Genomic DNA, 22849 nt, shown 5'->3' with positions numbered 1-22849 from the left:
CAAGACCGACAACGTGTCCACTAGCTACTTCGAGTCAAGAAGAAGATCACCCCGAATCAAGATAGATGGCAAGACTTTCTAGCAGAATTTGACTACGTCATGGACTAAAAGCCAGGAAGAGGAAACATCGTGGCCGACGCCCTAAATGTTTTTATGTGTTTATAGAAGAAGAAAATTAATTTTTTAGTCTTTTTTGTTGTTATAGGCATGTTATACACTCGATAGCCTTCCTCCATAAAATGTATATGATTGTTCGGGGGAGGGAGGAGGGGAGGGGGAGTTGGTAATCTTATATTAATATTTGTCTAGCTCCAACCTCATTAGATGTTCTAGAAGTGCCCCATTTTATGTTAAAGTCTAATTATTAATTAATCAAGTTATATATACGTTTTTTGCACTTGAGTTTTTGTAGAATAAGGGGTAATTTGTTATTTTATAATGGTCGTGTGGCATAAAATCATAGCGGAAGACTAATAAAATTCACCAAAAATAATTTTTTGAAGATGTAGAGATTTGAATTATATAAACCTATCTTTCACTTTTAAAAAAAAATTGGAGTAAGAAAGAGGGAAGAGAAAGAGCAACATAAGAAGGGATCTAATCATAATTATTATTTACCTTGAAACAACTTTTTATTTTATTTATTATATGTAAAAAAAATAGGGTTGTTTGATTCTTGTTTAAAAAACATTTTTCATCGTATTTTTTATTTTGTTTTTTAATTTGATAAGGGTAAAAACTACCTCAGAACTATTTAAAAAGGAGCAAAAATATCTTTCTTTTGTTGAGTGTATTGAGGTTTTGTGTAGTTGTAAGTGAGAAAATTGTGTATCTGAGCAGTGTTCATAGGATTTGTTTGGATGTATGGAGAAAAGTGGATTGAAAGGTGGGTGTATTGTTGGTCTTAGGAATAGAAGGACAAGGAATATGGTCTTATATTTGCTCGTTATTTTGAGTAAGTGTTGGTGTGGATTTTAAAATGGACAGGCTAATGGTATTAAGTTATGTGAATTTCCATGGTGGATATTGATGTATACTAGTCACNGGATTTTAAAATGGACAGGCTAATGGTATTAAGTTATGTGAATTTCCATGGTGGATATTGATGTGTACTAGTCACGTGATAAATTATCTTTCACATGGCACGCGTGGTGGCATTAGTTATAGTTAGGGGTAATTGTGAGCCAACAAAAAAAAGTGAGTATGTTTTAGCCAAAACACAAATGAATAATAATTTCAGTATGCTTTAATGAATAATAGTCAAATATTATATTTATTATGGGTCAACTATAATAATTAATCACTTTAATCCTCTATTTTAGTTTTTTTTAGACAATGGACAATTTTAATAATATTCTTTAAAAAAATATATATACAAATTTTATAAAATAAGTTTCAAACTTGAAAGATAATGATGATACCACCATTTTATTTCTTCTTCTACTCTACATATATAGATTTAATTGTTTATAAAAAGTAATATTGTAAATAGGTTTTTTAGGTAACCCTATCTAAGATTGAGATCTATTAAAATATAAGCTAACTTTTAAGACGCATTGATGCAGTTATTAAAGTCCGTACATCTTCAGAAGCAATGGAAATGCTCTCCAAAGGAGAGAAAAAAATTGATGTGATAATAATCAGTGTTCAGTCACCAGATTTCGATTCTTTTAAACTGTTGGGTCAAGCTCTGATTATCTTTGATATAATTTCACTACATAAGTATATATTTTATTCTTCCAATTATGAAATCTATTGTGAGAACAATCAGTTGCGTTTACAAATACACTACAAAAATCAGCTAAAAATTTGCTATTAATATGTAATTAAATTTTTTGAAGCTAAAGAATTTGGTAAAATTTACTGTTAAGTATCATGAGTAGCATTGAATATTTGTTGTTTAGTGACATTAGTTATTTGTTGTTAATATATTTTTAGTTAGTGAATGATATGTTATTATATTGTAAATGCTTGAAATTAACTATTTGTGTAGTGTTTTATAGAATTAAATTCTAATTGTCAACTTCTTGAAATAATTATGCAAGTATATCTGATGAATACAATGGACTCTTAGCAAAAAAAGGTTTTAAAAGAAGGAGCATGTTTTTTTTAAAAAGGCCACTAAATGAGAAAATTGTGAAACACTTATGACAATTTGAATTGAGAAGAAAAAAATAAAAAGAGAGAGAGAGCGGAAAAAGGATCAGAAGATGGAGACTAGATGATTGTTGATGATAGTTATATAAATAATATGGGTGGAGATAATGAAGAATTATTTTTAAAAAATTGGTGTACCTAATATTGAGGAGCATAGAAATAATATTCATGAAGTTGAAGACAATATCCTTCTCCGCTTTTATTTTCCATTAGATACGATATTGTCCTTAACTTCATGAATATTATTTCTATTTTCCTCAATATTAGTAACACCATTTGTTTTTTTCAATGATTTTTCATCAACTCCACCCGTGTTATTTGTATCAACATAATTAATAATCATCTTGTCTCCATCTTGTGATTCTTTTTCCACTCTCTGTTTCTAATTTTTCTTCACTATATAAATTCCCACAAGTGTTTAACAATTTTTCTCGTTTAGTGACCTTTGTAGAAAAATACATGGTTCTTCTTTCAAAGCCTTTTTTTTGCTATGAGTTCATTGAATTCATTATATACAAGTGCATAATTATTTCAAGAAGTTGACAATTAGAATTAAATACTATATGAATCGTTAATTTGAAGCATATTCACGATAAAAGTTGTGTTACAAAGTATTAAATTATCAATTACTAAATAAAATAGACATTACAAACAAATAACTAATGTCACTAAACAACAAAAATATTCATTGCTACTTATAATTTAAGTGAATAATACCAAATTCTTTAGCTCGAAAGAATTTAATTATATATTAATAGCAAGTTTTTTGTCAATTTTCGTAGTGTGTTTATAAATGTTACTGACTTTTCTCACAATAGATGTCATAAGTGGATTAATAGAATAAATACTTACATAGTGAAATCATATCCAAGATCACAGTTTGAGCCAAGAGATTAAAAGAATCCAAATTTGGTGAATGAGCACTGATTACAATCACATCAATTTTCCTCTCCGTTGGAGAGCATTTCCATTGCTTCTGAAGATGTACGAACTGCAGTTACCATGACGATTCGTTCATTTCTCATATCTGAATTCCATCATAATTTTCAAGTTATATTGCACTCTTTTGGTTATGCAGTTGCACATATTAATCAACTTATATTGTAATAGATCTCAGTCTTAGACATTTACCGAAAAAATGTTTACAAAATTGATTGATTATTATAGTTAACCTAAGACAAACATAATATTTTTTTAGAATTCATTAAAGTAGATTCAAATTTATTCCTTTGAAATTAGGGGGAAAAATAAAAGTATTTTAAAGATTGGTGCTCTATCAAAAGCATATAATAATAGGTGTATATTGAAGAACTTTCTTAGAAGGAAGAAAAAATAGTCCTTTATATTAAAAGGAAAACTTTTATTCAAAAATGAAAAAGGTCAAAAATACCTCTTCACTATCTGAAATAGAACAAAAATATTATTCGTTTGTGTTTTGGCTTAAAAATACCCCACTTATTTTTTTGTTGGCTCACAAATTCCTCTAACTTTAACTAATGCCACCAAGCATTCCATGTGTTATTTTTGTCACGTGACCAATAAACATCAATATCCACTATTAAAAATAACGCAATTTTATACACATTATCCCGTCCCATTGAAAATCTACCCCAACCCTTACTCTAATTTTAAAGTAAATATAAGACCATGCTCTGAGTGTTCGGTTGGATAAAAGAGGTGTTGGATGATGATGATCCTGGTTACCTGCGTCTGTATCATAATAAGATGCAGACCAACAGGCATCAGTACATTGAATGTATGAGTATGCGAGTTAAAATTTTATAACAACTTCAGCTTGAAAAAGTGTTAGAATGAACACTTATCTTGGCTGCTCAACTCAAGAATAACTTAACTCAATGCTACTCTAAAAATACTTAGCTCATGGTTTTAAAACAACTATCTTCTTCGGTTTGAGGTAAATACTTGAACTTAACTTTAAAAGCTCCCTTGGAAATCATACTTTTCTCTTTACTAAAGCCAAAGGCTTTGTTGGAAGTCCCAGCTTCCTTTCTTGCTCAAAATGTGAAAACTTTGTAATTCTTAGAAAATACTTAGTTTCCTTATAAATTTTGAGAAATGAACTCAACTCTTTAGTCTTTGCTTAATTTGCAACTTGAGCCTTAAAAAAAGTTAATACGTTTAATAAAGACTCTTGAAAACTTTGAGAACTTACTTTGACTTGCTTATTAACTTTTAGACTTGACTCCTAACTTTTTGACTTTGTTTTTAAGTTCCCTTGAATTAGATTATAGATTCAAGGTTTATGATGTCATGTTTATGGATAATTTCATGATGGTTTGATGGACCTTAGAGTGTTGGAATCAGCTAAGAAACATAGGTACATCACTTAGGTATTATTACGAAAAGGTGGGGGAAGAATGGTGAGAACTGACGTCCCTGGCGCTCTGAGAGGCGCGGGGCGCCACCCCTATTAGTTTAAAGAACTTTCTGTGGCGTTTTGGCTGGCGCGACGCGCCACATGCCAAAGCTCAGAAGAACTTTTGTCGCGCTCTGGAAGGCGCGGCGCCCCAACTAGAAAATCTTCGACCTTTCTCCTTCATTTTTCAACTCTAAACCCTCTAAACATCCATGGTTCTTTTTCCAAACACTTAGGACATTAGTACCCTCAATACCCAATAGATTTAACCCAAAAAACAACCCGATATGACGAATAAAATTAACACTAGGAATTCAAAAACTCAACCAAGAAGAATTCGGCAATGTTCTTCAAGAACTTCACATAGTAACATGTAAACAACTCACCAATCACTGAATTGAAACAAGTTTGGCGTGTAGGTGAATGAATATAAGGCTAAATGATCTCAAATACTTTTATAGGGATCACCCTCAACTAATTCCACTCGCAAAGTTTTGACCTTTTTGGCAAATTATTCAGTTTTGTCCCTTTCTTTCTTCTTTTCTCTCTTCCCCAAGCGCTAAGCGTAATTCTAGCTTTTTCAAACTGAACTAATTTAGTTTTTTTTACCCCAATAATTCCCTATAAAAATCAGGAAATTATTTAGAGAAAATTAAATTGTTTAGTCTCTATTCTTTTAATTATTTATAAATGTTTTTATGTGTTTAGAGAAGAAGCAAATTAGATTGTTAATAATTAAATCTTTCTATTATTTTAAAATGTATGTGCATGTGTGATCACATCCTCTGTTATACTTGGAAATCAAATAAAAAGTTATTATGACACTAATCATTGCTCACTTTAAAATTAGTTCAACATTAAAATCTACATCCATGTCATATTTTGTCCTCATAATTAATCTTTGTTTTGTTATTATAACTTTGTATGCTCACACACTTAGCATGAGACCTTTCACAATTATTTGTTGTTTGTAAAGTATGTCTAATTAAAATTTAGAGGCCAATTAAAACTTATCGTGCTAAAATAACCATCTTATTTGTCTTGTTTGTTTGACTTGGTGTCTAGGAGGACCTTATATTTTATTTTGTCTAAACCCACCATATTAAGAGTCCAATGCCTTTTGGACATTAAGTTCGGATGATTAGACACCTTATAGATACGAAATGCATGCGGTGGTAGGGTATGGGTAATTGGCCCTATGGAGATGATGACATCGAATCAGGCTTGAAAGAAAAATCTTGATTTTGTCTGTCCCTATACGGCAGCCTATCGAAAAATAAAAGAAAGTCGAGTGCTGATCCAAAAAGTCTCTCTTAGAGTCTCCCTTCTCTTTATTCCTTTTTTTGTTTGTTTGGTTATATTCGAGGTGTCTTAAAATAAAATATAAAATTATTTGCTTATTTATTTGTCTATTTTCTATCCCCTCGCTTATCTTTATATTTTTATTTAATATTTTATTTATTGTTATCACTTAGTTTTGCATGCTTAAATAATTAATTAAAATAATAAATTTATTTCTCAATTATTTGATATTTGATCACTTAGTCTCGTATGCCTAAATAATTAATTAAAATAGGAATGCTATTTTAATTGTTCAATATAATATTATCACATAGCTTCGCATGCTTAGCTAATTAATTAAAATAATAAAATAGATGTAATCGTTCAATATTCTTATCACCTAGCAAGCATATTAATAAATAATAATAAAGTGACATTGACTGCTACTTCTAAACCCCACATAAATGCATGAGATACGACCGGGACCACATTTGTGGACCTCGAGGGATGGCTAACACCTTCCCCTTGAGGTAATTTGAACCCTTACCCTTCTCTGGCTTGTTGACCTTAGTTAAATCAGATAGGTGCCTAACGCGGTATATTTCGTTAGGGTGAGACTCCTCAAAATCCAAATCCCAAAAGAATTGTTAGGTCGTGCACAAAATCGGTTTTCACGTGAAAATGGGGCGCGACAAAATGGCGACTCCACTGGAAATATTAGGTTCTTATCATTATATGTTTCGTGCATTTATGTGGGGTTACTTTATTTTGTTCATTTCATTATTTGTTAGGTGTTTACCTTGTTTGGTTTTTTTATTTTTTTTTATTTACTGTTTTCTTTCCAAGTTTTACCCATTCCCTCTTTCTAGTTTTTTTAGTATCATGTTTCGCCTTTTCTTTTTCCCCTTATTTGTTTACTTACATGTTTAATCTCATACCCTCTTTTCTTATTTGCATGATTTTTAATATGTCTACATGTGTTACTTTCCTTTAATTATTTATGCTTATTTAATTATTTATTGTTTTATAAACTGCCTATATGTTACCGCTTTTCAATCTAAATGCTAAGTGTTTACCGCTTTGATAACTAGCATCTCGTTTATACTTTCCCCAATTGGACCATCTTTATTTTTTTATTTTATTTTCGTGATGTGGTGCCTTTGCACCTACAACTACTCCAATTTACTTCAAATACCCATTATAGAGAGTCGACATATGCGTGAACATAACAAATAGTTTTATTACTGCGTATATCACGAGTCTCTCGCATAGAATCCCTTTTAAGTCCATGTCAAGCTGACTCTTAGAAGTTCTAGTTCGGGCATACATGCTGCATAAACCTTAGGTGGTTTGACCCCTTGTGTGAATCCGCATAATTAGTAGTCACCCATCTTTTAAAGGCCCCAATAGTCTTTAGACACAATGCATATTATGTGTCAATTTGATCATCTTATTATGTCGAATTAAAGTTAAAAACTTTCTTTGACTCGAAATTTCAAATTGACGAAGCATCACTTAAATCAATTATGTGATCTTATTCTCTTAACTATTATAATTGTCCCACTATGAGGGTATTGCGTCATTCATTTGAGATTATAATTCTCGCTTACTGTATAATATTTTGTGCTTGCGTTTAATTTACTCTGTTTGCTTAAAGGTTGTCTAGTATTTGGACTTTAGCTCGACTAAGAATCTGTAATAGGACAAATATGTTCAACTTTTAAAAAAATCACCCCTCTTCTCGTCTAACACAAAGTACTTTTTGGATCATATCTCCTCATCCTATTCATACTCACACCCTCTCTTAACAAAAATTTCTGACACGCCTCAACTTTGATGCTTTACAATATAAGGAAATAGGTGACAAAATAGAGAAGTCTAAGCTAGATGCACTGCAGCGAAAATGCATGACTTGGAGAAAAAGGTGAATGGAGGACTAAACTCAATTCTTACTCATGACTTGAGGTATAAAAAATTATGTTTACACCCAGGAGTTGAATTGCCATCGGAATTTAAAATTTCAAAATTCAACATGTTCGACGGACGTGGGGATCCAATGGTACATCTCAAAGATTTTTGTAGCAGGCTAGTTGGCTTAGAAAACAATGAACTCTCCTAATGAGGTTATTTATTCAAAGCTTATCAGGAATAGCCTTCACTTGGTACGTCAAAAAAGACTTTGACAAATGGCTCGCATGAAAAGACATGGCTCGAGACTTTGAGGAACAATACAAGTTTAATAAGCAGGTTCACCCTACACTGTTCAATTTGCACAAAGTGAAGGAATTAAGTCATGAATCTTTTGAGGAATATGTCATAAGGTGGAGAATGGAAGCTTCCAAGATACGTCACTTACCGCATGAAGAGGAGTTGGTCCAAACTCTCATCAGGTCACTTGAGGGTATATACTATGAAACCCTGTTCTTAGCTGGTATTCAAAGTTCCGACAGTCTAATTCGAATTGGAAATGAGTTAGAATATGACATTCAATCTGGAAGAATTTTAATACACAAACTCCTCTTTAAGTCCTGAAAAATTTATTAGATGAAAGGAACGAAGATGCATCAACCTATGTACCTTCGAAACAAAGAAATCAAAATATTGAGAAAATTCATGCTATTTTTTAGCCTTCCAACCTGCATATATCTCAACATAAAGTAAGGAAACCTTGTATCTTCATTCCCTTAGAAGAGACTTTGACCGACATTTTCTAGAGATTATGGGCTAAGGACTTTTAAGACCAAGGAATGGATGGATTCCTAAGCACTCTTCTTCAAACTTTGATCTATCCAAGAATTGTGCGTATCATTCAAACATTCAAGGTCATGACACCGAGGAATGTGCAGCATTCAGAAATAAGATTCAAAATATGATTGAAAAAGAAAAAATTATAGTGAAACAAGGACCACAAAACAACAATTGCAATCCTTCTATAACGAATGCATTCATCGTTCAAGGAGATCCTACCAAGATGTAAGCTAGCCACTTGACAAGGAAGCGTAAATCACATCAGAAAAATTGATAAGGACAAGACTTATGAACAAAGTTGGCTTTATTATTCTTAGACCTTATGCCCAAAGCCTTCCTCATTCCTTTAATTTTCCTTGTAATTATGAACTACGTTTGACCTGATTTCCTTTTGAACACGTAGGCAACCCTTTGACAGGTCCGCGGTCACTATCAAATAAATTTTTCTTCTTCCCCATAGTCATTGAAAACACTCATTTCCAATGCAAATCTAGGATATTGACCGACCATAAACATGATTGACACTTGGATTCGAAGTCGAGTTTTAATATCCGAATACAAGACAATCACTTTCTTTTGGAACTGATAATTTTCTTTGAGTAAAACAGGATCGCAAAACTCCCACAAATAAACTGGGGTAGAATTTTTGAGGAAACCACAAAAATTTTATGCAAATATCTAACAAAGTGAGTATATATCTTATACTCTAAACTGGGGCAGAAACTTTCGGGAAATTCCCAAAAATTTCATCACAATGGAGTGCGATTCTAAAGGCAAAAAAAGCACAGGTATGACCATTTCTCGCTTTTGAATTTATGATTTTTCTCTGGATGCAGGAATAAATTATATATGATCGTACTGTCAAATTTGATACAAGGAGCTACTATTTAAGTCATCCTATACTCAGATTATTTTTGAAGAAATTTCTTCTATAACTGACTCAATATATATTTAGGCTCTCCCGCCTTATTATAATAGGATGTATAGGCTCTTCCGCCTTACAATAGAATACTTAGGCTCGTCTGTCTTACAATAGGATATTTAGGCTCGTCTGCCTTACAATACGACATTTAGGCTCTTTCACCTTACAATAGGATGTTTCGGCTATTTCGCCTTACAATAGGATATTAGGCTCTTCCGCCTTACAATAAGATATTTAGGTTTGTGTGTCTTACAATACGATATTTAGGCTCGTCCGCCTTACAATAGGAAATTTAGGCTCTTCCACCTTACAATATGATGTTTAGGCTCTTCACCTTACAATATGATGTTTAGGTTCTTCCGCCTTACAATCGGATGTTTAAGCTCGTCTGCCTTACAATACGACATTTAGGCCCGTCCATCTTACAATACGACATTTAGGTTCGTGTGCCTTCTGCCTTACAACAAGATGCTTACGTCCATCCACTTTAAAACAAGACATTTTCGTCTCTATTTTAGTATCTCTATACTATCAGATTTATTGGAAGTTGACATTGTTTCAATTCTTCAAGAAATTAAGCAAAAGTCTAGCAAGGTTTGCACTACATCTCAAAAAAGATACGCTTCTTATCTCTTCTCGTCATTTTTTTAGAACTCTATTTTATCATACTTTTTGTATTTAAGCTAACATTTTATCTATTCATACTAGAATTTGCAGGTGATCAATCGTCCCCTCAGTTACGATTATCATACGTACATTTATTGCCATAAGGTCCCTATCAATTCTTCGCTACTCATATCACTTTTTTTGGTCCGAACTTTGCTCAAAGCTGAAAACCTCACTCTATCATGATTTTCTCGCTTCTTCATCCCTCTCTTATTGCTACTCTAATCTTATCAATTCAAGCCGATATTGTGCCTTTCGAATATCTAACCACTCTTTCAATTTTCAAGAGTTTCATTTGCTCTTGAATCCAGCACTACACATGACCTGATTCTCGTATAACCAGAGATATGTAGGCAGCTTAATACCAAGTCTCGGTCGTATTCTTTTTTCAACTCTACATCGTTTCAATTGATTCCATCGACATCTCTCGTCTGTCGGACAAATCGGCTACTAAGTCAACGTTGGTTTCCTGACAATTCATTCTTCATTCTCAATCAATCAAGGGGCAGTTGTTAACACTCAATTTCGACCGACCTTTAACCATTTTTAGGAATACTATTCGATTAAATATGTATTTTAAATTTTATGTAAGTTAAGAATTTTAATCGATTTAGCATGGAAATTATATATTTTAGTTGCTTACTTTAATAAAAGTATTGGAAATATTATTAAAATATTTTAAAAATTATTAATTAATTTTAAATGTTTTAAAATTTAGATTATATAAAATATATATATATATATATATATATATATATATCTTTTAATATATGTAGTATTTTAATTAAATAGCAATTCTTAAATTTTCCTTAAAATTATTTAAAAATTAACCTATTTTATTTCAATTTATTTAGATTTTAGCCTATCTGATCCCAATTTTATTTCAATCATAGCCCTCTTGCATTTCAATTCTAGCCAATTTCATTGCAATTTTGATCATTCTATATTCAATCCAATTTGATTTTAAGTCTTCATGTTTTAAGCTCAATCGTCTATCTTTTAGTTAAGTTCCAGATCAAATCCTAGTCGCTCATCTAAACTAATCCTACGGCCAAGATTTAACCTCCTATTCTTCCTAAATTCTAATATCCTAAAAGACCAAACCTAAAAAAGCATTCATCCTCTTCCCCCTTCCTCTCCAGCTGCCGCCCCTCTCACCCGCTCCTCTATTTTTTCCGGTGAGGGACGCAGCCGGACAGAAACACCAAGCAGCGCCGCTGCTCTTCTCTCTCCCTTCCTCCCCTTCCCGTCGTTCCTTCTCTCCCTTCTCCTTTGTTTCCCCCTCCTCTCTTCTTTCTTCCCTTCTCATTTTCTTCCCCTTCTTTCTCTCCATTTTTGCAGGAGCAGCGGGCGACTCCGATCAACGAGCTCCGCATCGCCCTTTCTTATCGGTCGGCCCCTCGTTCCTCTCTCCCTTCCTCTTCTTTTTCCCTTTTTTCGCTTCTATTTTGCAGGACAAGGTGCAGCAGCAGCAGCAGCAAGAACCTGCAGCTCCGACAACAACAATAGACATCAGCTTCACGTGGAATCCTGGAGTTTTCATACTAGACAGTTCCCAACAAATCCGTCTAGTTTCGTTCTTTGTTTAACTGTTATCTATTTTTCTATGATTTGTGATATATTTTATCAACTGTAGTTTGTCAATCTTATTTAAAGCGTACTACTGCCCATACTTGCTGATCCCAAATTTGTGTTGAGCTTTGATCTCGTTAAAAGAGAAACGGTAATAACGTATATTAAAAAATCATTTTTTCGGGTATGATTTGTTTACTGATCATTGCATACTTTTATTCCTTTATTATATATGATCAATTTGATCATAAATATATCTGATTCTGTGTTGTCTTTGTATACATGATAAATTGTAGTGATTATATTTTACCGGCTTGAGGTGTGATTATATCCATTATGTTGAATCGATTTTACATACCATTATCATCTTCGATTATATCTAGTGATATACATTCTTGTTAGTTATATATTTGTAAGCATTGACTGATTTGATCAAAGGTTAACAGATCGTATTCTTTACTTCTTGCTTGTAATTTGAATATGTCATGATTGAGCTAAATTAGTTCTCTCCTTTTTTTCAAATTTGATTTGGGCTCATTTTGAAATAGGGGAAATTATGTTTTCTGATATCTTTTTCCTTATTTGTAAACTGTCTAATTTTCTTATTTGTTTTTATATGATAAAATAATTTATAATAAATCTGATTTAGCTCTTCCTTCTTATATTCCTCAAATAAGTAATTTTTTTTAAAAAAAATTGGTTTGGCTTTACTTTATTTAAGGAAGAATATTATTATTATTCCTAATTTTTATTTATTAATTGTTTATATTTTGGTAACGATATATTTTTAAAATTTCTGATTTGGCTCTCTTTAAATAAGGAAATTAATATATTAATTGATCCCCTAAAATATTATTCTTCCTTAATATGTGCCCTTCTCCTACTATATAAGTAGACCCTCTCTCATTTGTTCATTCACTCACATTGACTCTCTAACAAGTTTTTTCTCACAATTTCATATCTTGAAACTCAAAACTAACTCTTGCTACAAGTTCTCTCATTCTCCCATTGCTCATACACACACATTTATTCTCTCAACTCATCATTCACTCATTCTTTTAATACCTCATTCTTAACTCTCTCTCATTCTCTCATTTGCTCATACTTGAATACTCAAAATATTGCTCTACTCTTAAAAATAAAATAAGATTTTGATAAGCATTCAAGTAATTTTTGCTACTTTGCTATGTTCGGATTGCCTGTCTATATTATTTATAATCTTTTCTGCATAATTGGTCAGCTCTTTATTAGTTTAGATTTGATTTGCATAATTATAAATATTTGTGTGTTGAAAATTAAAACAACAAGAAAGCATCCAAGTTAGTTTCATTATTTTTTTACGTGTGATAGTATAATTATGGTTATTCATTATCTCTTTTTGTGTGTTATTTACATCTATATAAGAGTAATCTATTATTACGAGTATGTGTTACATTACCTCTTCTAGCAGGTTTTGAACTTAGAGTTCAAGATGTTGAAGATTGGCATAGAAGAAAATGTGGACGAAGCCTCGTTCATTTTAATTGTATATATATGTTTATTTGTTCTTTATTTTTGCTTGTAATGTTTGTACAACTCTTTAACTCTATGTATATGAAATGAACTTGAGGGATCGTCTAAAGGGGAGGGGGATTCATGTGTTAATCATGTCTTTGCAAACTTATTTGTGTTAGAAAGCATGCCTATAGGTTCGTAATTTGTTTGATAAATTTTTATGTGATAAAGTAATTTTAGTTCTAACTATAAAAAATAAAAAATAAAATAAATCATCTTTGCTCAATCATTTAATTAATTTTGCTCAATTAATGTTTAAAGTTAATTTTATCCAAATTGACGTATTAAATAATAAGTTATGATTAATTCGCTAAAATGTTAAGTAAGCAATTAATGTGCTTTTTGTACAAAAGTCACTCATCGATTAAATCATGTCTATGAAATTTATGCATTTATATGTCATTTAAAGTTAGAAATCATGCCTATAGGTTTTATTTAAATGAGTTGATTATTAAATCACTTAGAAATCATGTTTATAGGAATTTTTAGCATGTCAATAATTGAATTGTTTTTTACTTTGTCATTTTTTCTATTATGTTAAACAACTAGAAATCATGTTAATAGACTCTTGTAAATTTTAACAATTGAAGTAAAATTCGTTGTGTATATTTTCTGTCATTTCAAACAAATGTACCCTATTTATTTATTGCATCTAATAAAACAGCTACAACAACTACCTCTTAAATAACTTTCTGCATTAAATAAAAATTTGCTACTGTTTTAATAATTATTTTCTACATATAATAAAAAATAACAGTCTAAAAAACATTACTGCATTATATGTACTGCTTTCTAATTTCTGCATAGAAATATCTTTTTTTAAAACAATCAATCTGTAAATATGTCAATGTTCTAAAAAACAATTTTATGCATTAAAACAAACTAGTCACTTACTTAGAATAATTTTTCTGCATTAATGTGAAATCTATTGTTATTCTTAAAATAAATTTTCTGCTAAATAAATAAAATTTGTTGCCCTAAGTTATCTTTGCATTAGTAATTAAATATTTCTATTACTTTAAAATATATGTGCACATGTGATCACATCCTCTGCTATACATGAAAATCAAATAAAAAGTTGTTATATCACTAATCATTGCTCACTTTAAAATTAGTTCAACATTAACATCTATATCCATGTCATATTTTGCCCTCATAAATAATCTTTATTTTGTTATTACAACTTTGTATGCTCACACACTTAGCATGAGATCTTTCACAATTATTTGTTGTTTGTAAAGTATGTCTAATTAAATTTAGAGGCCAAATTAAAATCTATCGTGCTAAAATGACCATCTTATTTGTCTTGTTTGTTTGACTTGGTGTCTAGGAAGAATTTATATTTTATTTTGTCTAAACCCACCCTATTAAGAGTCCAATACCTCTTGAACATTAAGTTAGGACGATTAGGCACCTTATATGTACGAAATGCATGCGGTGGTGGCGTAGAGGTAGTTGGTCCTATGGAGATGATGACATCGATTCAGGCTTGAAAGACAAACCTTGATTTTGTTTATCCCTATACAACAAGCAGCCTATTGAAAAATAAAAGAAATTCGAGTGTTGATCCAAATAGTCTCTCTTGGAGTCTCCCTTCCCTTTATTCCTTTATTTGTTAGTTTAATTATATTCGGGGTAGCTTAAAATAAAATATAAAATTATTTGCTTATTTATTTCTCTTTTCTATCCCCTCACTTATTTTTAAATTTTTATTTAATATTTTATTTATTTTTTTCACTTAGTTTTGCTTGCTTAAATAATTAATTAAAATAATAAATTTATTTCTCAATTGTTTGATAATTAATCATTTAGTCTTGTATGCCTAAATAATTAATTAAGATAAGGATGCTATTTTAATTGTTTAATATTAAGTCTTGCATGCTTAGCTAATTAATTAAAATAATAAAATAAATTTAATCGTTCAATATTCTTATCACCTAGAAAGCATATTAATAAATAATAATTAAGTGACCTTGATTGCTACTTGTAACCCCCACATAAAATGCATGAGATACGACCAAAACCCGCATTTGTGGACCTCGAGAAATGTCTAACACCCTTCCCTCGAGGTAATTTGAATCCTTACCCTGATCTCTGGCTCGTTGACCTTAGTTAAAATTAGTTAGGTCAGATAGGTACCCTAACGCGCCTTAATTCGTTAGGTGGCGACTCTTCAAAATCCAAAATCCCAAAAGAGTTGTTAAGTCGTGCACAAAATCCATTTTCACGAGAAAATGCTGCGCGACAACACCTTTCCTAAAATATTAGTATAGAGACAATTAGTTTACTTATTTTTTTGCAAGCTAACAAATTTGTCGTATTTCTTCATCTCTTCTTCTTAGGGATAGTAACAGATCAAGTTTTCTTGAAACTAAAAAATGTCCAAAATACACTATAACAAAAATATGTTTTATTGACAATGATTATGAACATTAACGAAGAGTGCTAGATCCTTTATCTGCATTGATTAATTATCATTATATTTAGTGTTGCTATGGACTGTTTTTAGGAAAATTTATAATTGTCGCTAAAGATCATTTTTTTCATAGTGATAACTCTTTCTTTTCATAAAGGTTTTTTTTATAAAGAAGTAATAACTCTTTATTTTGGCTTCTTTCAATTAAATTTGTGAACTGTAAACTTAAATACACACCAACAAACATTCTTTTTGAAAAATATGTTAAGCAACATGCATTTTCTTGATTGTTACGAAAGTAAAGTTGTATTTATTATTATTTGTGGATATTTGTGATTTCAAATAATCCAGAAATTATTCTTTGAGATTTTAATATGTTATGTGTACAAATTTTAATTTTTCAGTTATGAATGATGTCGCCTACTGCTTGGTTGATAATAACTTTAATTCTTTGTAACTGCATAATATTGCTGGTGATATGAAACTTAAGCAATAACAATAACTATTTTGAGACGGTGGAGAAAACATTAATGATACTAACAACTTTAGGATCACAAGAAAGGAGTCGAAGGTCCTCCATTTGAGTTAGTTAATTATGTTCTTGTCTGAACGTCATTTGATAATGTAATTTATATATCAAATATCCAATATTACCGAATGATCCATGTAAGCTTAATAACATAGTTCAATTCATGCGAAGCATGAATAATATACCTAGCGATGACTATGAAGGTGCAAAATTTAAAGCATCTATTCATATAAAACTTTAACAATGCATCAGAAATCATATTAGGCATTACAGACAAATAGCAAATCTAAAAAATACAATGTGTCCTCTATTTCAGATCAATATATATGCATAATATGACGCTTGAATTTATTGACAACAAATCCTCAAGTTCGAAAGGATTCCAAAGGAAACACAGTGAGTTAACTTATTACCGTACCAACCAAAATAACAGTTCATAGTTTCTCAAATTTGATATTGTGGTGACTAGGACAGATTTTCAAAGCAAAGAAGGCTAGATATATATATCCAAACTCAAACTATTCTTTAAGGCGAAGGATATAAAAGACAGCTAGAGAAAAAGACTACTACAAGAAGCTTTACAAAGAGACGAGCAGAAAACATTCAATACTATATGGCACATCTCAAATAATCAATGTAAGGCACATAATGTAAAGGAACTTCTATATGAAGTCATATTTAAAAATCAAAATGACACCAACATCTGTTTTGTGAATCAAAGGAATCTTGAAATAAATCATGTTATACAGAGGAATTAAAAGAAATCTTAACCAACCAAACCTTAAAAAAAAGATAGATACATATATAGATAGATAGATAGATAGATAGATAGATATGTTAGGACCGAAAATAAGCAGGTGTAAACGCGGAAGCTAGCAAAGCAAACCTCGAAAGACCACGAGTAAGAAGACAACGAGAAATATACCAAAAGACACAAAGATTTAACGTGGTTCGGTCAATCGACCTACGTCCACAAAGGAGATGAGCAATCCACTATAAATATGAGAGTACAAAATACAGAGGGAAACAACCTCAACCAAATCCCTCGGAATACATGGGAGGTTCACACAAGTGATAACGTATCAAGCTTGTGACCCACAAATTCTCCCTCTAACCACAACTCTCAAATCCCTTAAGACTACATTGTGAATGCTGATTAAGTTAGAAGAACATTCCTCTATTTATAGAGTCCTAAACCTTTTCCTACAAGAAAATGATTAGTTAGTCCAAAACCTTTTCCTAAAAGGAAAACCTATTGTTGAATGCCTTGAATCGGACCCGTTACAAACTAATTGGGCCCAAGCCTGTTAGGGCGTAGCTTAGCACTATATATAGACGCTATGGCAAACCCTATTCTGTAATTCTGTTCTTGCCTCTCCATAATAAAACTGCTCTCCCTCTTCCCCGTGGACGTAGCCAATTTATTGGTGAACCACGTAAATCTGTTGTCTTGTTTTTCGCGTTTATATTTTCTCGTATTATCTCAAATTCCGCATAACAAATTGGTATCAGAGCCTCTCGGTTAATCAGGTGTTCTTGAAGAATTCGAGATGTCTGCTTTGAACGTGAAAATCGACAAATTCACAGGGAGGAACAGTTTCAGTTTATGGCAGATCAAGATGCGGGCTTTGTTGAAACAACAAGGATTCTGGGCGCCGTTGTCGAAAGACAAGAACGCCGTCGTTACTCCTGAGATGGCGATTCTGGAGGAAAAGGCGCATTCGACGATCATGCTGTGTCTCGCGGATGACGTCATCACGGAAGTCTCGGATGAAGAGACTGCTGCTGGTCTGTGGTTGAAGCTGGAGAGTTTGTACATGACAAAATCTCTAACCAACAAGCTGCTTCTGAAACAACGTCTATTCGGTTTACGAATGGCTGAAGGTACACAACTCAGGGAACATTTAGAGCAATTGAATACTTTGTTATTAGAATTGCGTAATATCGATGTGAAGATCGAGGATGAAGATGCTGCCCTAATTCTGTTAGTATCTCTCCCAATGTCGTTTGAGAATTTTGTTCAATCGTTCATTGTTGGGAAAGATACTGTGTCGCTGGAAGAAGTCAGATCGGCCCTTCATAGCAGGGAATTACGGCATAAGGCTAACGGCACAAGTACGGACATACAGCCTTCCGGTCTGTTCACCAGTAGCGGAAAGGGAAGGAAAAACGGCGGAAAGAAAAATAAGCCGATGTCGAAGGGTGCAAAGCCAGATGATGTTTGTAATTACTGCAAGGAGAAGGGACATTGGAAATTTGATTGTCCGAAGAAGAAGAAGCAATCGGAAAAACAATCAGTTTCTGCTGCTGTTGCTGAAGAAGACACCAATTCTGAAGAAGACATTGCCCTAGTTGCGGATGAGCACACTCATCATTCAGATGTGTGGGTTCTCGATTCTGGGGCATCCTATCACATCTGTCCTAGGAGAGAGTGGTTCACGACTTATGAGCAGATAGACGGAGGCAGCATCTCGATGGCCAACAGTTCTGTCTGCAAGGTGGTTGGGACAGGCTCGATCAAGATAAGGACACATGACGGTAGCTTCTGCACATTGAACGAGGTCAGGCACGTTCCATTGATGACGAAAAATCTGATATCTCTCAGTTCTTTGGACAGCAAGGGATTCAGCTGGTCGGGAAAAGATGGAGTCTTGCGGGTCTGGAAGGGTTCAAATCTGATTCTGAAAGGTGTCATGCGTGGTACTTTGTATTTTCTACAAGGTTCCACGGTTACAGGTTCAGCCCATGTTGCATCGTCAGAAGTTCACCAGGAGGATATGACTAAGTTATGGCACATGAGACTTGGTCATATGGGTGAAAGAGGGATGCAAATTCTGTCAAAGGAGGATCTTCTTGCTGGTCATAAGGTTAAAAGCCTAGAGTTTTGTGAACATTGTGTCTTTGGAAAACTACATCGCAACAAGTTTCCAAAAGCCATTCACAGAACAAAAGGCACTCTTGATTATATCCATTCTGATTGCTGGGGTCCATGCCGTGTTGAGTCTTTGGGAGGCTGCAGATTTTTTGTGTCCATGATTGATGACTACTCAAGGATGACTTGGGTGTACATGATGAAGCATAAAAGTGAAGCTTTCCAGAAGTTCAAGGAGTGGAAAATTTTGATGGAAAATCAAACAGGGAAGAAGATCAAGAGGTTGCGAACTGATAATGGGCTGGAATTCTGCTGGTCTGAATTTGATCAATTCTGTAAGGATGAAGGGATTGCTCGACATCGTACAGTCAGAAATACACCACAGCAGAACGGTGTAGCTGAGCGGATGAATCAAACACTTCTGGAGAGAGCAAGGTGCATGCTCTCTAATGCTGGGCTAGATAGAAGATTCTGGGCAGAAGCGGTTAGTACAGCTTGCTACTTGATTAACCGCGGACCACATACAGGCATACAGTGCAAAACACCTATGGAGATGTGGTCAGGAAAAGTTGCTGATTATTCAAATCTGAAAGCTTTTGGTTGTACGGCTTACTATCACGTCAGTGAAGGTAAGTTAGAACCAAGAGCTAAAAAGGGAGTATTTGTGGGCTACGGAGATGGAGTGAAAGGTTTCAGAATCTGGTCTCCAGCAGAAAAGAGGGTTATTATGAGCAGGAACGTTGTCTTTGATGAAAGTTCTCTGCTTAGAACCATTGTGAAGCCTACAACTACGTCAGAAACTGGGAGTCTTGATAAACAGGTGGAGTTTCAAGTCATTCAGAACGAGAGCGATTTGAAAGAACCTGAAGAGGAGGATCAAGAGCCACAGACAGAAACAGATATTCCAGAATCTATGCCATCAGATATCCATCGGAGTATAGCTCAAGATCGGCCAAGGAGGGTTGGAGTTCGGCCACCTACGAGGTATGGTTTTGAGGACATGGTGGGTTATGCACTGCAGGTTGCTGAAGAGGTAGATACATCTGAGCCGTCTACTTACAAAGAAGCCATTTTAAGTTCTGATTCTGAAAAATGGTTTGCCGCTATGGGAGATGAGATGGAGTCCCTACACAAGAATCAGACATGGGATCTGGTCATACAGCCTTCGGGGAGAAAGATTATTACTTGCAAATGGGTTTTCAAGAAGAAGGAAGGGATATCACCAGCAGAAGGAGTCAAGTATAAAGCCAGGGTTGTTGCCAGAGGTTTCAACCAAAGAGAGGGAGTGGACTACAATGAGATCTTCTCACCAGTGGTCAGACATACTTCCATCCGAGTGTTACTAGCGATAGTTACACATCAGAATCTGGAGCTTGAACAACTTGATGTGAAGACAGCGTTTCTACATGGAGAGTTGGAGGAAGAGATATACATGACTCAGCCGGATGGTTTCCAAGTTCCAGGGAAGGAAAATCACGTCTGCAAGTTGAAGAAGTCCTTATATGGACTTAAGCAGTCTCCAAGGCAGTGGTACAAAAGGTTTGACAGCTATATGGTGAAGTTGGGCTATACTCGGAGCTCATATGATTGTTGTGTCTACTACAATAGGCTCAAGGATGATTCATTCATCTATCTGGTGCTTTATGTAGATGATATGCTGATAGCTGCAAAGAAGAAGTATGACATTCAGAAGCTGAAGGGTTTACTTAGTGCTGAGTTTGAGATGAAGGATCTGGGAGCCGCTCGGAAGATTCTAGGGATGGAGATCATTAGAGACAGAGAGAGAAGGAAACTTTTCTTGTCACAGAGAAGCTACATTCAGAAGGTCTTGGCGAGGTTTGGCATGTCTTCATCTAAGCCTATTGATACCCCCAGTGCTGCCAATATCCATCTCACTGCCATGTTCGCTCCACAGTCAGAAGAAGAGAAGGAGTATATGTCACGAGTCCCTTATGCCAGTGCCGTAGGAAGTTTGATGTATGCTATGGTCTGTACAAGGCCAGATTTAGCACATGCAGTCAGTGTAGTGAGCAGATTCATGGGACAACCAGGGAGAGAACATTGGCAGGCTGTGAAGAGAATTTTCCGGTACCTTAGAGGTACATCTGACGTTGGTCTCATTTATGGAGGTGATACTCAGTGCTTGGTTACTGGCTATTCTGATTCTGACTATGCTGGAGATGTTGACACAAGAAGATCGATGACTGGCTATGTGTTTACCCTTGGAGGATCTGTCGTCAGTTGGAAGGCAACTTTGCAACCTACAGTGACTTTGTCTACTACGGAAGCGGAGTACATGGCCTTGACAGAGGCTGCAAAAGAAGGGATTTGGCTGAAAGGGCTGGTTAGTGATCTTGGTCTGCATCATGATCAGGCTACGGTGTATTGTGACAGTTTGAGCGCAATTTGTCTAGCCAAGGATCAAGTCCATCATGAGAGAACCAAGCATATTGACGTAAGGTATCATTTTCTGAGAAGTGAGAAGAGAATCAAGGTGAAGAAAGTAGGAACTGCTGATAATCCTGCTGATATGTTCACAAAGCCGGTTCCACAGAGCAAGTTTCAACACTGTTTGGACTTGCTCAACATCAGAAGCTGTTAATTGCCCTGCGGGGCAACTCTGAGGAAGAGGGGGAGGCCTGGCACTATCATAGTGCGTCTGAAGAATCTGTTCGGAGAATTCAAGTCAAGGTGGAGATTTGTTGAATGCCTTGAATCGGACCCGTTACAAACAGAAAGGACGGTATACAATGTTGTTGTATTGGGCCCTTAATTATCTGTCAATTCTGTATGTTGGGCCCAAGCCTGTTAGGGCGTAGCTTAGCACTATATATAGACGCTATGGCAAACCCTATTCTGTAATTCTGTTCTTGCCTCTCCATAATAAAACTGCTCTCCCTCTTCCCCGTGGACGTAGCCAATTTATTGGTGAACCACGTAAATCTGTTGTCTTGTTTTTCGCGTTTATATTTTCTCGTATTATCTCAAATTCCGCATAACACCTATTCATGGTAAGAAATTTAGGGCAAATAAAACCCAACAAGATATAGATAGCATATAAATATATTGTTATCATAGCACTTAGGTTAACCTCATTATTTCATTCACAAAATTACTCATGCATTAATGATATCATGACGATATCTTATACTGCAATGATGTCGATAAGGTTTCCTACATCCTTTCATGTACAACCAATTAATCTATAATGATATCAACACATTATATATATATATATATATATATATATATATATAGACACACACACATACATATAGAACGATATCATTGAATTATGAGCTATTTCAAGAGAGAAACTCATGATTTCTCAATGATATAATCAAAACATATCGTGCGTGCGCGCGTACGTGAAATAGTCTTGAATGATATCATGTTAGTATATCATATGTTTTGTTAATATCATTGAGAAATCATGAGTTTCTCTCTTGAAGTAACTCATAATTCAATGATATCGTTCTATATAATATCATTCTATATGTATGTGTGTGTGTCTATATATATATATACATATATATATATATATATACATACATACATACATACATACATAATGTGTTGATATCATTACAGATTAATTGGTTGTACATGAAATGATGTAGGAAACCTTATCGACATCATTGCAGTATAAGATATCATCATGATATCATTAATGCATGAGTAATTTTGTGAATGAAGTAATGAGGTTAACCTAAGTGCTATCATAACAATATATTTATATGCTATGACGATATCAT

Source organism: Solanum pennellii, chromosome 10, assembly GCF_001406875.1.
Source record: "Solanum pennellii chromosome 10, SPENNV200".
NCBI lineage: Eukaryota > Viridiplantae > Streptophyta > Magnoliopsida > Solanales > Solanaceae > Solanum > Solanum pennellii.
Note: the sequence above shows the minus strand (reverse complement) of the source record.